The following is a 12,676-nucleotide window of genomic DNA, read 5'->3' on the forward strand; positions in this document are numbered from 1 at the left end:
AGCAAGACCCATCTCTACAAAAAATATTTTTAAAAAAGTAAAAAATAAAAAGTTCAACTAGGGAACAATTACAAAATAAGGAAACCAGCTTATTTGCTAATTAAAGTATGCTATGACAGAGAAAATGATAGAAATAATGAAAATTTTTATTTTATATATGGCTAAAGTACACAACTCAAGATTAAAGAAAATCGGCCATGCTAGGTGGCTCACACCTGTAATCCCAGCACTCTGGGAGGCCTACGCAGGTGGATCCCTTGAGCTCAGGGGCTAGAGACAAATCTCAGTAAGAGGGAGACCTTGCCTCCACTAAAAATAGAAAAACTAGCCAGGCATTGTGTCAGGTACCTATAGTCCCAGCCTTACTGGGAAAGCTGAGGCAAGGGGATCACTTGAGTCCAAAAGTTTGAGATTGCTGTGAGCTATGACACCATGGCACTCTACTCAGGGTGACAGAGTGAGACTCTGTCTCAAAAAAAAGATTAAAGATAATCATAATTGTGCAGAGAGAAGGGAACGCTTCTACACTGTTGGTGGGAATGCAAGCTAATACAACCCTTTTGGAAAGAAATTTGGAGGACACTCAAGGAACTAAAAGTAGACCTACCATTCCATCCTGTAATTCCTCTACTACGTATATACCCAGATGATCAAAAATTATTTTACAACAAAGACATTTGCACCAGAATGTTTATTGCAGCCCAATTCATAATAGCCAAAACATGGAATCAGCCCAAGTGCACATCGACCCATGAATGGATTAACAAATTGTGGTATATGCACACCATGGAATACTATGCAGCCATAAAAAAGATGGAGACTCCACATCTTTTATGTTTACCTGGATGGAACTGGAATATATTCTTCTTAGTAAAGTATCTCAAGAATGGGGAAAAAAAAATATCCAATGTTCTCAATACTACTCTGATGTCAATATATGACCACCTACACACTCATAGTAATGGCAACAATAGTCCAGAAAGTAGAAGGGAAGAGGAGAGAGAAGGAAGGGGAGGGGGGATATAGGAGGAGGGAGGGTATTTGGGGGGACCTCACCTAATGTGCATGATGCAATGGTACATTTCAAAACTATTAAGAAATGAGCATAGGATGGCAACTGTAGCTCAAAGGAGTAGGGCGCCAGCCCCATTTACCAGAGGTGATGGGTTCAAATCCAGCCCTGGCCAAAAAAAAAAAAGAAATGAGTATAATTGTAATGGATGTGTCACTTAGTTCAATGTGAACATTTCACATTGTACATCGAAGCAGTACCCTGAACCCCATAAATGCATCAATGTACAAAGTTATGATTTGATAAAAAATAATCAATTAAAAAAATAAATAAAGATAATCATAATTGCTAAAAGAATGGAAACCATTCACCTGCAAACCAGCAAAGAGAGACAAGATGGAAATATAGAAAACTTGACCAATCTAATAGGAGACAAAAAACGAACGAAAGAAACCCAAAGAAAAAAGTTATTAAAGAGAAAACACATAATGAGATAATCAAGCCCAAATGTCTCAGAAATCACAATTATAAATGGATTAAGCTCACTAGTTTAAAAACAGGTTGGAAAAAATCCAACCATATATAAGATCATAGGACACACCCAAAGTAAAAACAGAAAGATGGGTGGGGAAGATACTTGCAAATAGTTAGAGGGGTAAAAGGGAGGAGAGAAGAAACAAGGAAAGAAAGAAAAGAACCCAGGCTCTAGTGCAGCTGAAAGAGACACAAAGAATGCAAACCCCAAACATGAAAACCACATGGCAACTTACCAAGGAACGTTCTAGATCCCTAGAAACTCGTAAGCCTCTAGCAACATAGAACAAAAACTTAATCTAGAAATTAAAAAGTAATAATGAAAACATCACAGAAAAAATGATGTTCTGAAACTTTCAAAGGTATATACCTGAAATAACTTATGGCTTAAAGAGGAAATTGCATTTAAACCAAATAACAATGAAAGACTAACATATTAAAACTTGTGGAATGCAAATAAAAATTATTTAGGAACAGGCGGCGCCCATGGCTCAGTGAGTAGGGCGCCGGCCCCATATGCCGAGGGTGGCGGGTTCAAACCCAGCCCAGGCCAAACTGCAACAAAAAAATAGCCGGGCGTTGTGGCGGGCGCCTGTAGTCCCAGCTGCTCGGGAGGCTGAGGCAAGAGAATCGCGTAAGCCCAAGAGTTAGAGGTTGCTGTGAGCCGTGTGACGCCACGGCACTCTACCTGAGGGTGGTACAGTGAGACTCTGTCTCTACAAAAAAAAAAAAAAAAAATTTAGGAATAAAGTTATAGTAAAAAAAAGTCAATAGAGCATATAAATCAAAAGGCTAGAAAAAAGAAAACAACAAAGTAAACATTTAAATATAAAAAGGGGAAAAAATCAGATGTGAGTGTCAAGTGAGGATATAAAGAATAAAATAACCAAATATTTACATAGTCAAAACTTTTTCTTTCAGGAGAACTAATAAAATAAGGCTCTAGCAAGATTTAACAAGAGAAAAGAGACACAAATAAACCGTATTTAAAGTGAAAAAAAGTTAACCACAGAGAAAGTTTTTTTTAATCATAATACTATGAACAATCTTATGCCTATAAATTTCAAAACAAATGAAATAGTTTTGTATAATCACAAATTAACATAGTTTACTAAAGAAGAAACAGAATCTGAATGAACAAATTATCAATTATTTGTACAGGCAATGAATCTGTACATTTGTAATTAGAAGTCCACTGCCTCTACTCTAAAGTAAAACAACCCAGACAGATTTAGAGATGAGCTTTGCCAAATTTTAAAAGAGCAAAAGAAATCCTTTTTTGTACAAGCTATTTCAGAGAAACATAGAAGAAATATTCAACTTCAAACAAGGACAGTAAAAGAAAAAAAATACTATGGATGATATCTCTTTTGAACACAAATGGAAAGTTCTCAAATAATACATAAAACATAAGAAATGTATCAATATACTATTATCAGTGAATTTAAAGAGGAGAAAATACACAATTATTTCAAAAGATACACCAAAAACTGTATAAAATTCAGACTAATTTATAATAAAAAGAGTAATCTGACAAAGAGTATTCATCAACATTTAAAACAAATATACTTAATAGTGAAACTTAAAAGCATTCCCTTTAAGGTCAAGATCAAGACAAAGATGTGTATTAACACTGCTTTTATTCAACACTGCACTTGAGTTCCTAGCCAATGGAATAAGACCAGAAAAAAAATAAATAAATAGAAGAATTGTAAGAGAAAGAACTAAACATGATTTTGTATCTAACCAAATAAGCAGGTTATGCAACAAACAACCCCAAAATCTCAGGGACTTAACCCTTCAAGTTTATTTTCACATAAGCAAAGTCCATTGTTGATATAGGCTACTGTTAAAGATAGCTGTGCCTTATAGGCTGACTTATCATTTTATGTTATTTTTATCTCATGTTTTGTTCATGTCAACACTTGCTTACACAAGCAGAGCAGGCAGAGTTGGAAAGTCAAGCACCTGCAATTGAATGTCTCCACCCACATTCCTTCAGCTTCCATTTCATTGGCCAGGAAAAGTAACATGGTCTGCCTAACTACAAGAGGTTGGAGAAGCAAAATCCTACGCTAAGACAGAAATAACCAAAATATCTAATGCAATTATCTACATAAAACCTTCAAGAGAATCAACATACAAATTATTCCCAATGAGAAAATGCATCAAATTTATCAAATTTCTGTTGTATTATTTATTACTAACACTCTGGGAGGCCAAGGCGGGTGGAGTGCCTGAGCTCACGAGTTCAAGACCAGCCTGAGCCAGAACTAGACCCCAGCCGGGTGTTGTGGCAGGTGCCTGTAGTCTCAGCTACTTGGAAGTCTAAGGCAAGAGAATGGTTTGAGCACAAGAGTTTGAAGTTGCTGTGAGGTGTGATGCCACAGCACTCTACCGAGGGTGACTGAGACTCTGTCTCAAAAAAAAAAAAAGAAAAAGGAAAGAAAATGTCAGGCAAGCCCCAAATTGGAGAATATTCTACAAATAACTTGCCTGAACTCTCTCAAAGTGTCAAGTTAACAAAAGACAAAGGAAAACTGAGGAACTATTACAGATTGAACCTGAACAGGGTGATGTGACAACCAAAGGTACCATGAGGCTGTGGCTGGGGTCAGGAAAAGGGCATTAACAGGAATATTGGCAAAATTTAAATAAGTTCTGAAGAATAAGGATATAAGGACACTACATTATTGTGAATTTCCTGGTCCTCAATAATTAACCAAGACAAGTTGTAAATGTGAACTATGGTTATGTAAGATGTTAATTTGGGGGGGAAAGCTCCATAAAAGGTATACAAAAACTCTGTATAATTTTTGCAGCTTTACTTTTGGTAAGTTTGACCAAATTGAAAATGAGAAACTTATCAACTCAGGGCCTATAGCTCAGTGGCTAGGGTGCCGGCCACATACACTGGGGTCAGCAGGTTCAAACCCAGCCCAGGCCTGCCAAACAACAATGACAACTGCAACAACAATAACAACAAAAAATAGCCAGGACTTGTGGCAGGCACCGTAGTCCCAGCTACTTTGGAGGCTGAGGCAAGAGAATCACTTAAGCCCCAGAGTTTGAGGTTGCTGTGAGCTGTGACGCCACAGCACTCTACCAAGAGCAACATAGTAAGACTGTCTCAGAAAAAAAAAAAGAAAAAGAAAAGAACATGAAGAACTATCATTTAATAAAATGTAAAAAATACAAGCCATAGACTAGGAGTAGAGATTTGAAATGTATATTACTAAAATGAAGGATCTAGGATTTCTTGGGGGTGGGAGGGGGGGTTGTTTGTTTGTATGAGACAGTCTCACTCTGTTGCCCTCGGTAGAGTGCTATGCCCTCACAGCTCACAGCAACCTCAAACTCTTAGGCTTGAGTGAATCTCTTGCCTTAGCCTCCCTAGCAGCTGGGACTACAGGTGCCAGCCGCAAGGCCCAGCTGTTTTTAGGTGCCTACTACTCCAACCCCTTCTTCCATATCCTCAGGCAACAGAAAAGCAGATAAACCACAACAACCAGGGCACACATGGAACCTCTGGGAAGGAAACAAAGTTCACAGAAGGAAAGAAGCAATCAAAGACAATGCACTCAACCTGTATCTGAAGGTTCAGCTGAACAGTCTTGTTAAATATGCTTGAGGGAGAAAGAAACCGCAGAGCCAATACATGTAAATACTACAGAAAGGATGGGCAGGGAAGAAAAAGGAAACACACCAAAAGCATACAGAAGGCATACTCCCAGATGTGGGGTAAAAGTTTTTATGATAAATGACTTGCAGCTACAAGAAATCAAGGACATGAAATCAGCAGAAAAAAACAAGGAAGGACACCTGAGCCGACAGGTAGACAGAATGAGATTAAAAAGGGAACTTGCAGGAAACACAGGGATGGCCAAAAGACCACTATGGAACGAATAAATAAATTAGAAAAGACAAGTTGTAAATGTAAATAATAATACTGAGGAATGGCTTTGGGTGATTAAGATCTTGAGAGCCATTGTGTTTTCTTTTCTTTTGTTTGTTTTGTTTTAAGAAGCAGGGTCTCTATATGTTGCCCAAGCTCCTCTTAAACTTCTGGGCACAAGTGGTCCTCCTGCCTATCGTAGAGCTTAACCAAGAGATAGCGACCAAAATTTAGGCAACAAATTATTGTTCCTTATTAGTCATCCTATTGCAATAATTCCGCTGCTGCTCAAAATATTTTTGGTACACTTTTTTGGCAATTATTTTTCAAACCACATTATTTTTTAAAATTCAATAAAAGAAAGTAGTTCTGTTTATTTTCATACCTGATTCTTGTTCCAAAACAATATTATTTAGCATACTAAAGTGCTTGGGACATAATAAGAAAACAATAATAGGTATAACTTAGATAACACACATATACCTGTTGTAATGTTCTTTTTTTTTCCCTGCAGTTTTTGGCCAGTGCTGGGTTTGAACCCGCCACCTCCAGCTTATGAGGCCAGCGCCCCACTCCTTTGAGCCACAGGTGCTGCCCTGTTCTTTTTAAATATGGAACCATTTAATCTTCATAACCACCTCCTATCAAATAAGTACAATTATTCTGTCTGATTTTTGAGGAAACTGAAGCATAGGGAAAATAAGTGACTTGCCTAAGGTCACAGAAGGAGTTGAAAGCACAGACAGTGAGGATAAAACAGAGTCTGTCAGGCCAGGGCCTGCAGGACACAGCCGGTCTGATGGGTGTAGGGCCTAAGTGACCTTCATCCCCAGTCTCCTGTTCTTATTGTTTTGTAAATTTAGCTCCCACCCTAAAGAAGCCCCTCTTGAATAGAGAATTAACTTTTGATTTGAAAATGTAATGGACAGTCACTGAGTTATGCTGTTTATTATTTAAAATTAGAGTTAATGTAGGCTTTTCTGTGAACCATTATATATAAAACCGTGATTTTGGAAATAGAAGAACAGAAGAGTCTTGGAGAGGCTACTCTCACTGTTGTCCAGAATCACTGGCCTTCTGACAAAGTTTGGTGGACCTGTCCCAGTCTCTGTATATTGGCTGACGGTGACAGGCAGCTGGACCCTCTTTGTCCAGTAACAGAGCTAAGGAAATTCCACCCCAAAATAGGACTGAGAGAGAATACCCAGGAAGGGTGAGGTCTAGGAGGACAGATGTCTTCTCAAGGAGTCCACAAAGATACCCCTGCAGGGTCCTCTCCATGGCGACCCAGATCTTAGGAATTTGTAGACTTAACTTCCTGGATCCTGGAAATTTCCACTTCTGTGAAATCCTGTAGTTCTGTGGGGGCTGGAACAGTTTCTCCAGCTTGATTCAAACTGACCAGTGAGAAAGGTATCCATGGATTGGAACTTTTTGACTGGAGATAAAAAGGGAAAGACCAAGCCAGTCGGGGAGCAGGGCCATTTCGAATTGCTCTATGCTGTTAGCTCCACCAGCTGAGTAAAAGCCTTTTCCTCTTAAATACGGTGTCTGGGTGCTCTTTCTCTCCATTGGGCCTCATCTTCCTGCAACAAGACCACTTGTTATGAAGAATACTTTATGAATTAAAGACCTGTGGATGGGTGGTGCCTGTGGCTCAAAGAGTTGCTGGCCCCATATGCCGGAGGTGGTGGGTTCAAACCCAGCCCTGGCCAAAAACTGCAAAAAAAAAAAAAAACCTGTGGAGATCAGAAAAACCTTTGGAAGGGGCTTTTTCACTATCCCCTTGAATACCAGCCTGAAATCATTCAAAACTCAACACTAGTATGGCATTATAAGTACGTCTGTTTTCTTCCCATGTATTCATCCTCCCTAACAACCACTTCTTGCTCCTATACTCCGCATTTTCCCCCTTCCTTCTAAAAGGCAACTATAAAGGTATCTGACCATTATTGACACGCTGAGTAATCACTCCTATAGTTCCCCCCTTCCTTCTAAAAGGCAACTATAAAGGTATCTGACCATTATTGACACGCTGAGTAATCACTCCTATAGTTCCCCACTGCGCTCCTTTCATAGGCAAAAAAAGTGCTGTCAAGGCCCTTAAGAGGCTAGCCACAAAGCTTGACCAAACCGTATCCTCAGGCTAACACAGAATGAAGAGCCTAGAAGTAGAAGGGCTGAGAGGAGCCCTCAAGTAGTCATGGGACTTTTCTAGGAGCAGGGAGAGGCAGCAGAGAAAGTACAAGGGAGCTAAGGGACAAAGGTCAGCAGAACAGCAATGTACACAGAAGGCCCGAAGCACCAGTCTGGGTGGGGCCCAGGAACAAGGATGTTAGGTCCTAACAGTTGGTTGATAGGGACATAGGGGCATGGTTCAAGGTGTGTCAGGTTCAAGAAGGGAACCTCATCAGCATCCCAGTCACCTCAGGGAGAAGCTGACCAGGGCCAGGCAGCTTTTCAAAGCCACTGGAACTGAGATTGAGGATCAGAATCTAGTGCTGGCAGAAGTCACACAGAAAATAGGATCATGAAGCCAAGTCCAATGGACAAGCAAGCATGGAAGGCAAAGTGGGGGGTCCACTGGGCATCAGCACCTCGGATCAGCACCCAGTGCCAGTTCCATGCCCAGGCAGGAAGAGGTAAGAGACCTTGAGACCCCTGCAGGACAGCGCTTGAGTAGTCTGCAGCTGACAACTGCAGTGGAGTAAACCCAGAAAAGAAGGGCTGCACTCTGGTGCCACCTGCTGAAAGGATGAGGACAGCCACCCCCAAAAGGGAAGCTGGGCCCATGGCTAAGCAGGCAGAATCTCACAAAATCAACTAACGAAGGTGGCTGCTGTTCACTCAAAGTGCCTACTTAGAAATCCTGCAAAAGAAAGGATGCCCATGTCCAAAAGAACCTTTGCCAGGACAGCATCGTCCCTGTCAATTTTCTGAGGTGACGGGGTAGTGAAATACCTCTCTCTGAGACACATTTCCAGACGTTACTGTCAGGGGACCACAGGTTGAGCTCCTTCCTGAACACACCAGATTTTAATTATTTTTATATTTACCCCCAACAAAGACATTGTAAAAGACAAGCTGACTTAAAAAGAGAAGGAAAAAAAATGAAAGGAAATACAAGTCTTAATACATGTGCTGTCTTTACTTAAAAGATATTAAATGTCCTCTCTTTGTAACCAAATTTGCATATTACATGCACCTGTTTTAAATCGAAAAAACTAAAGATGGGGCATATACAAGGCTACACAATTTAACTGACAGATTTTATTATACACAAAAAATGGGCAGAGTTAGCATGCATTTACGCACAAACGCACCTCTAAGAATTTCTTACCTCTATAGAATACTCAAAAACAACAGCCACATCCCACCCCCAGCGCTCACTGGAATAAGACACTTCCCCAGATCTGTACCTCCCCTAAACTCTACTCCTCCTCGTCTCTTTGAGCAAGGGAATAGTAAAAGGCAACTATAAAGGTATCTGACCAGATGAGAGAGAAGAAATACTAATATTTATAAGAAGTTGCTATACGTATTAAAGATTTAAGTTTGCAATTTTAATATAAATAGTGAAAAATAATTTTACAACATCTGATTACTGCAGATTCAGTTTTCAATTATTTGGAAGCTGCATGACTGATACAGATACTGGTTTTTTAACCTGGATTACTGAATCTTAAGGCACCCAACTGTGTTCAGTAATGTCCTAGAGAGACTTCCTTCTGGTCCTCCCCACAAAGTGAAAACCCCTTGTCTTTGCTCGATGAAATGATGTCTTTTTCACGCTCTAGACGATCGTACCCTCCCCCCACCTGCGCAACCCCGACATTCTGCAGGAGCCGCCGCAGCAGGGAGCTCAGAGGTTGACTGGGGGGTGTTTCCATTTCCTCGTCTCCATTTGCACTGTGCCCACCCACTCACAGACAACTTCCTCGGCGTGCGGCGTGAGCAGCCACAGATTTGATACACCGATACATTTTCACACCAAGTTGAATGAAATTTGGTCTGAACAATTTTCTTTCCCTTAATTTAAGAAGAAAGAAAACAGGAAGGCAAGCCCGCAGTGGGCGGCCGCGCTGCGGTCACCTGCGCGCTGATACCCACGCCCCCCGCGCGCGCTGCGGGACCCGTCCCCGCCGTCCCCGTCGTCCCCGTCGCCCCCGCCGTCCCCGTCCCCTCAGGCCCTTACCGCGCGTGGGGCTGGCTCGGCGGCCGGGCCGGGCTGGACGTCGCCGCGGGCTCAGCGCCGTATCCCGCGGGCAGGGGCAGGCGCGCGGCGCTGCTCCAGGGGCTCAGTCCAGGCCGCCGACCGCGCTCCGCTCGGCATTTGGGCGGTGGGAGGAGCCGTGCGGCGACGCGCACGGGAAAGCTGATAGGTGAGGAGGCGGCGAGCGGAGGGGGCGCGGGGGACAGGGTGGGGGCGGCCCGCGCCGAGCCCCGGGGGTGACGGGACCCCCGCGCCGTAGCCGGGACCAGGCAGGAACTGTCTGCAAATGTGCCGCCTCCGAAGCCCTGATGGGAAGAGCATCTTTCGCCGAGCACCAGGAATTGACTAGGGTGGAATTTGCTCAGATCCCCTCGGGTCGGTTCTGCGCGTCAGTCCACCTCTCCCAGGGAACGTCCCAAAGTTAACTTTGAAAACACTCTGTGTAGGGAGAAGGCCGCGGGGTCCCGGACTTCTCAAACTCAGATGCCTCCAGAAAGAACACTGCTCCCCCCACACACCCAGCTCTTTAAAAGTAAGATGCTATTTTCCTTGCAAAAGATTTGGTTATGAGCAATGAGTCAAGGTCATACGATAGCAGGAGGGGAGAGAGAACGGAGGCTGTTTAATTCTGAGGATAACTCAATGAAATAGGTAATATTATGATTCCCACGAGGAAACTGAGGCACAGAGAAGTTAAAGGGCCTGTCCAGGTCCACAGTCAGCCACGGGCGGACTGTAATGCAGGCTCAGTCGGGGCGAGGGCGCAGGGGACGATGCCAACTGGGATCCCACCTTTCTGGCAGGAAAAAATCATATATTTATGTACAAAAATATACATTTTTTTAGGTGTTGAGGACGCATTAACTAATTCAGTGGTCGTCAACCCTGATTACATAGTACTCGAGCCCTTACCCCAAGGCCAGCGACTCTGACTTACGGTGCCCTTCCTGTCATAACTTCCACAGCCTCAGGACAAAGTCAACCCTTATTTCCCGCTGGGGTCTGATCCTTCTTGCACAAAGAGGGAGTGAGCTAAGGGGCACAGGGAAGAGATCCCTCCAAAATTTAATTTAGGGGGCTAAGAGTCCAAAGTCTAAAAGATGTAGAATCTTCTGGGAGACAGGGGAGAGGGGCGTGTGCTGTGGCGTTTGAGGAGGAGGCACGTAGTAGCAGAGCGGCACAGGCACCAGCTGTGATTATTAAACTCCCACACAGTCGTGCACGTGGCTTGGTGCGGCTGCCGTTTCCTGGGGTAACCAGAGGGGCCGGGCACATTCACAGCCGGGCAGAGCCAGGCAGGATGCAGCCGGGCAGCCATCAAGTGGCCCAGAGAGCAGGGAGGTAAGGCTGCCTGCCCTCCACACCCCTGCCCGCCCACCCGTGCCCACCTAGTCCAGCATCTGACAGGCTATGACGCAAGCAGGTGTTTTTAAATAGAGGCGAGGGGAAGAAGGAAGAGGCTACCAAGGCTGGGACTGAGGGCCTGGCTCCGTGGGCAAAGCGCGGCGTCTTAGCAGAGGCCACAGCAGCCTGATGTGGAGGGCCTCTGGGCAGGGACGGTGTTCCAGCCCAGCCCCAGGTGCTGGAAAAGCCAAAAGAAGGTAAAAAGCAAGCCGTCCAGGCACAGGGGCTGAAAGACCCTGCCGTGGCATCTTACCTGCCCGCTGGGTGGGAAATGGCCAGATCAGGTGGGTCACCGTGCGCAGTGTGCTCTCCCAGACGTTCATGTGAGTCTCCCTGGCTTCACCCAGATCTCTGCTGAGACGCCACCCTCTGCCCTGACCCTCCCCGGTCGGGCTTGCTCAACACTTCCTCATTTGTTACTGCTCTGTCTCTCCTGCCAGAATGAGACTTTGGGGTGTACCACTGTACCCCAGCAGGGGGCTCAGCCTAGCACCTAAAAATCCCTACATTTCTGATTTGAGAACCTGAGTTGAACAAGCATCGTGGCTGAGAGGGTCCAGGGACCTTCATGCAAAGTTAGAGAATCAATCCAAGGTTCTTTGAAGCCTGGAAAATGCTTTTCCCAGGAAAGCCACTGTGCTAATTAAAATGACTCTGCCTAGAAGGCTTGTCCAGGCCACTGTAATGTTCTGAAACATGAAATTAAACAAAGCTCTCTCTTGCAGCAAGGTCCGGGAAACTCAGAGCCCAGACCTGGAGGAGTGATGCTGCTTGGAGACTCCAGGGTCAGGCCTGAAAGCTTCCCCGAGCCCCTGCTCTATCAGGGGGGTGCCCCACCCATGTGGGCTGTCCCCACTGGGAAAAACAGGCTGACTTTTCCCCAATGTGGAGGGGGGGACCTTCAGTGGAGCTGCAGAGCATGACCTTGACCCCCACCCTTCCGAGGAGGCTGCAAAAGCCTGGGTCTGTGCCAGATGGCCACAAGGCTTTAAGGTGACATTGTGAGCAATACAGACGCAAAGCTATGGCCAGTCATACTGTTTGGGCTGGCATGAGGGTACCTCTCACTCCCATAAGTGAGGGGGACGTCACCCTCCCGGATAATGAAGAAACTCCCTGCTTGGGAGAGGGTCCCTGGACACCTCTGAGGAAATAGGGTCCTCCGCCCCTGAGGCCGCAGGGAAAGCACTATAGCCAGTTAGTTTATAAACTTGCACCTTTCCATTTCATATTTTCACAGACGTTTTTACTTGCTGTAGGATTATTCCAGAACAATGCAATTTTGTGGCACATGAAAAACCCAAGGACACTTAGAAAATGATCACTGGGCGGCGCCTGTGGCTCAGTCGGTGGGGCGCCGGCCCCATGTACCGAGAGTGGCGGGTTCGGGCCCGGCCACCGCCAAACTGCAACCAAGTAGCCGGGCGTTGTCGCCGGCGCCTGTGGTCCCAGCTACTCGGGAGGCTGGGGCAGGGGAGTCGCTTGGGCCCAGGAGTTGGAGGTTGCTGTGAGCTGTGTGAGTCCAGGGCACTCTACCGAGGGCCATAAAGTGAGACTCTGTCTCTACAAAAAAAATAAATAAATAAATAAAAAATAACTTAAAAAAAAAAAAAGAAAA

At 44.5% G+C, this 12,676-nt stretch overlaps 1 protein-coding gene across 5 annotated transcripts in view; it reads right to left on the minus strand.

The window, feature by feature from the left end:
- B3GALT5 (beta-1,3-galactosyltransferase 5) overlaps positions 1-11,378 on the minus strand; it is a 62,679-nt gene extending 51,301 nt beyond the window's left edge. For 2 of the 5 annotated variants that reach the window (XM_053565476.1, XM_053565474.1), the window contains exon 1: positions 11,312-11,378. The gene's annotated coding sequence lies outside the window, so the exon portion shown is untranslated. Of the gene's footprint in view, positions 1-9,636; positions 9,780-11,311 lie in introns of those variants that run through there. The other 3 variants (XM_053565468.1, XM_053565467.1, XM_053565471.1) reach the window with 3 other exon arrangements.
- Positions 11,379-12,676: the final 1,298 nt, after the last annotated feature.

This window comes from Nycticebus coucang, chromosome 16 (assembly GCF_027406575.1).
Source record: "Nycticebus coucang isolate mNycCou1 chromosome 16, mNycCou1.pri, whole genome shotgun sequence".
In the NCBI taxonomy this organism is placed as follows: domain Eukaryota; kingdom Metazoa; phylum Chordata; class Mammalia; order Primates; family Lorisidae; genus Nycticebus; species Nycticebus coucang.